Raw genomic sequence first — 5,468 nt, 5'->3', positions numbered from 1 at the left:
CGGGCGCGAGCTGCCACGGGCCGCTGCTCCGCCGCGGGCGCGAGACGCCGCGGGCCGCCTCCTGGCCGGCGCCGCCCCCACCCCCCTCCGCCTCGTCCAGCCGCCGAATCCACGCGCGGCGCAGCCTCAGGTCCTCGCCGGGGCGCCGCGTTGGGGGCCGAGCTCGGCCGCTCCTTGCTGAGCTCGGCGAGCGGCGCGACTGGAGGTGGCGGGCGGCGCGGCAGGAGGCGGCGGGTGCTGACGGAACGGACGGAAGAGGCACGGACGGGAGCGGGTTGGCTCCGTCCGCCAGTTTTCGGAGGACGGGGTAAACCCGCATCTAGGGGGAATATTCTCTTTTGGAGCCAACCCAACCCACTGCTCTTCTATCCAAACAACCGCGGGGACGGGTCCTCTCCGACCTTGCTGGTCCCGCTCTCCAACCAAACAGACGGTAAGTCTTGCAGGGAGTGCGGATATAGAGCATCGTATGTTAATAAGATTGAATCACCTTAGGCCTGGTTTAGTTGCCTTCAAATTTTCAAAACTTTACAAGATTCCCCATCACATCGAATCTTTGAACGCATACATGAAGTATTAAATGTAGCTAAATAAAATAACTAATTATACAGTTTGTCTATATTTTGTGAGACGAATCTTTTGAGTTTAGTTAACCCATGATCGAATAATAATTATCAAATACAAACGAAATGCTACAGTACTTTATACCTTAAAGTTTACGCAACTAAACAAGGCCTTATTAGAAGTTCTGCACGTTAGGTTAGCTTCAACGTGGTTACCAATGTGGTGTCAAGAAGAGAGAGAGAGAAATGAAGTTGATGTACCATACATTGGAGTGGGGGTGCTATACTAGCAACTCCTAGCACCGACGGTAACTTTCAGCACCCAGTGCTAGAGGAGAGATAGGGGAGGAACTAGGGAGAGGAGAGAGGAGGAAGGGGTGGAAAAGCTGCACTTGTAGGCTCAACCTCAATCCATAGCGAGGTCTTTTTTTTTGAAATAAAGGCAGGAGCACTGCCACATCATTTAAGAAGAAGAAGCATTCGTACATAACGTGCCGAAGCGAATACCACCGCCACACAAACAACGCACGCAAACAAACACACCCAACAAAATACTACACCACCACAAACTGGGAGAGGAAGCGAAAAAAGTCGCCGCGAACTGCGCCGTCGCCGCCAACGTTGTGCCACGCCAAAAGCCGCGGCCCGCTGCAAGCCAGAGCGGCAACTCAAACTCCTCCACCAAGGGACTATCACCCTCAAGCTGCACACACACGACCGTCGATCCCCCTGTTCCAGTGGTGCTTTAGCAGGACACTCCCGTCGCAGCGCCGATGAAAACACTGATCCTGGCCACTCTGCGTGGGGGCCTCGCCTCTCCCACCGCCTCACACTCTTCTACCAATTACTCAGATAACTGAAACAGCTCTGAAAGCATCAACATCGGCCCAGTCGTCACCGGGATCACCACTGCACCAAGTGCACCAGCTCAAGACCTCCAGCACCCATGGGTCCTCTGCACCTTCCCGCCAACACGGACCAAGCGCACCTCCTCTGCCACTGCGCGCGGGCAACTCCACCAACCAACCACCACCACTGCCTAGCCAAGGCGAGCCTCCAGATGCGGCACCTCCAACGAGGGCATGACGCCAAAGGCGCCGTCGCCGCACGTCCAAAGATGGACTGGGTTTTTTCCCTAAAGAGCTCCGTGCAGTAGGAACATGATGCCTCACAATGGTGACCCCAACAGGGAGAACGGCGCCACAAGGGCGCCGCCACCATCGCCACCGACAAAAGCGTCAGTGAAGGCTTTCGCCCGAATCAACACCATGCCTGCCGCAAGTTCTTGGCCAAGCCCTTAGCCCACTCCTTCCCACCTCCGCAACGCCTCCACCGGAAGAAGCCTGGCACAGCCCGAAGCACCACCTCGGCGCCACCAGCATGCACCAGCCACCCCCCAGCCCCACCACCAAGGCGGCGCCGGACCAGCATCGCCGTCGAGGAGGAGAAAGGGAGCACCAGCCACAACGCCCCAGATCCCGTCGCTCGTGCGCAGCACACCCCCGCCCCCCACCATCTTCAGGGCGCAAGACCCAGTTCTGGTCAAGGCAGAGGCCCCCAATCGCTAGCCATCGTCACCGCCGGACACGGCCGCGGCCAGCCAGGGCCGCGCCTGGCCAGCCGCGGCCACGGGCCGCGTCCGCCACGACCGCCTGCGATGGCCACGGACGGCGCCCACATCCACGCAAGCCCCCCCACACACCTTCACGCGCCCCATCGCGCCGCCACCAGATCCGGCTGGGGCGACACCAGATCTGGTGCCCCCCTCCCCCGCCGCCGCGGCGCAAACGGCCGCCGCCGACGAAGGAGCTCCGGGGGAGCCGAGGCGGCCGCACCTGCCCCAAGCCTCCAGAGAGAGGGCGAAGGCCCCGCCGCCGCCTTCACCGTGGGCCGCACGAGCTTTCAGTGGCCCGCTCCGGTGGCGGTGCGGCGGGAGGGAGGGAAAGCGGGAGGTGCGGCGGTGAGGCTCGAGGGAGCCGCCCCGTCGCTCGAGCGGGGACGACGTGAGCGGTTTATCTTGTGTGGAGACTTTGATGATTGCTTGGGCCGTCAACTCCATGGCGAGGTCTAAGGTGGTGCAATACATTGAACCAATTTGGCTTAAGCTAGCACCTATGACGTGGTTTGGTCTTAGCACCGCCTCAGGTTCCATACACTACGGGTGCTCTTAGAAGTTCTGTATAACACGAAGGAAATAAAAATCAAAACCTTTGCGTAGCTTGGTTAAATACCCTTCTGCCAACGAAATGGTCATGGCATCTCACACTAGGACAGAACCATGTAGAAGTGAGAGAAGGTGGGGAAGGGAGATAGGTAATGCTCTGTGTTGATTTAGGCAGTATAGCTCTTGTTTAGATGCGTAAAAGGGAAACTGTAAAGTACTGTACCACTTTCGTTTTGTATTTAGTAATTATTGTCCGGTCATAGGTTAACTAGGCTCAAAAGATTCGCCTTATAATTTATAGACAAACTATGTAATTAGTTATTTTATTTAGCTACATTTAATATTTCATACATGCGTTCAAAGATTCGATGTGATGTGTAATCTTGTAAAGTTTTGGAATTTTGAAGAGAACTAAATAAGGGAATAGTGTAACAAAGGATTCTTTTCCCCTCTCCCTAACCTAAAATAAACTAGAAAAAGAGAAGAAATCGGTGGAGCCAAAACATATATCACCCTCCGCTCCGGCTGCCATGCGATACAGTAATGCTACATTGAACGAGCTAGAACAAAAAAAAAAGCCACTTAAAGCATCTTCAACAATTACTCGTCCCTATCTCTAATACCAAAAGATTGATGTTTTGGTGATTAGAGTGCTCCAGCAGATTAACAATCCAATCTCATCACCTAATATTTTTGGTAATCACAAAAAACACACCTCTCTCAACTAAATGAAGAGGATTTATCCCTCTACCTTATCGTTACGGTCTCTCAACTAAATGAAGAGGATTTATCCCTCTACCTTATCGTTACTGTAAATTTTGGTAGCATGCTTGACGATGGGTGAATATCGCAAACAGGGATTTGTGGAACCTCCGTTTAGAGATTCGGCCAGGGGCTGAACACGCTGATCTCCGATATAGCATGAGTGGTGAGCACACATAGATTTTACCTAGGTTCGAGCCTCCTAGAGGATAATAGTCGTACGTCATACTTGTCTATATATTCGGTAGTTGTATATGAACTCGAGAATAAATAGAGAAGAGCACTATATTTCGTAGTTGTATATGAACTCGAGAATAAATAGAGCAGAGCTTGCTCTTGAGCTTGAAAGGACTGATGGAGGAAGGTGCTGTCCCCTTTTTCCTGACCCAAATCTCCTCTTTTATAGGCCAAGAGGGATCCTCACATTGGACTGTGTCGAGAAAATAGGTGATGTGTCTTCCTCAAGTAAGGCCCTATTCCCACCCTGTAAATCCCGTAAACACAAAAAATCGTCACATCGAATGTTTTGACACATGCATGGAGTACTAAATGAAGTCTATTTATAAATTTTTTTTGCATAGATGGGCTGTAAATCGCGAGTCGAATCTAATGAGCCTACTTAATCCATGATTTGTAATAGTGATGCTACAGTAATTATCCGGTAATTATTGGTTAATCATGGATTAATTAGCATCATTAGATTCGTCTCGCAATTTACAACCCATCTGTGAAAATTTTTTTGTAAATAGATTTTATTTAGTATTTTAAATTAGTAAGATTCCAACGTAAACAATTTTGCGCTAACTAAACAGGACCTAAAGTGCCCTTCATGGCCTCCTTTAATGCGTGCCGATGCATACATCTGCCATATGCTTGCATGTAGCGCAAGCATGCCGGGACCGTCCTTCATGAGTGCTTGTGTCATTGTGTGTGGTGGTAGCCCTCTCTCATCTTGGACTCTGTGTATCAAGTAGGCTGTAGGCAAGATAGAGTGAGAAATTTTTAATGTGCATGCACCCTATTTTAATGAGCATGCACCCCCCGCGTGCCATCCCGGGATGCATGCCATCAAGGGACCCACCTATGCGAGGATGACACCAAGGGATGATCTCGCATGCGACCCACGTATACGAGTGTGTGGCACAAGCTCTCTCCTTGGAGCGGGAGCAAGAGGTCCTTGGAGCGGGAGCAAGAGGTATAGATGTCCATATAGCCTGCAGTCAGTTAGGCCGTCCGAAGCACGGTCAATTTGGCCCAGTCCAAACACGGCCCGACCCGGTCCAAACCGTGCCTGGGCTGGCCCGGCCCACTCCCCGTGCCCGGGCTTGGGCCGTCACCCCAGTCCGTGGGCTGGCACGGCCCAGCACGGAGTTAGCAGACCGGCCCGATATTGGCCCGCTAACTCCAATGGCCAACACAGCCCAGCCCAGCAACACTCCACCCCTCCCTTCTCGCGTCGCGCAGCGCCCCCGCCCCTCTCTTCTCTCGCGCAGCGCCCCCGCCTCCCGCTCCCATCCCTTCTCGCGCAGCGCCCCCGCCCTCCCCCGAGGCCGGAGACTGCGACCACGTCGCCGCAAGAGGGCGAGACGCCGGCCAAGACCGCGATTCCACCCTGCCACGGCGCCACCTCCTCGTCTCCGGTCCGCCCCGTCGGTCGCCGCTCCTCGGCTCCGCCTCCCGGCCGCCGCCTCATCGTCTCCGCCCCGCCGGCCGCCGCCTCGTCGTCTCCTCCCGCCCGGTCGCAGCCTCGTCGTCTCCGCCCTGCTCGTCGCCGCCGCCTCCTCGACGCCGCACCCTTGCCCTGCACCGCAACCCTAGATCTAGCGCCGCCGCACTTCCTCTCCTCGCCTCCTGCTCTCCTCCCGCAACCGGCCGCCGGCGACTCGCGCCTTCTCCCACGACCGGCGAGTCGGCGACCCGCGCCTCTTCCCTCGACCGGCGACCCGCGCCTCGCCGGTCCGCCGCCCCTCCTCCCGCGG

This window comes from Panicum virgatum, chromosome 3N, assembly GCF_016808335.1.
Source record: "Panicum virgatum strain AP13 chromosome 3N, P.virgatum_v5, whole genome shotgun sequence".
In the NCBI taxonomy this organism is placed as follows: Eukaryota; Viridiplantae; Streptophyta; class Magnoliopsida; order Poales; family Poaceae; genus Panicum; species Panicum virgatum.
Note: the sequence above shows the minus strand (reverse complement) of the source record.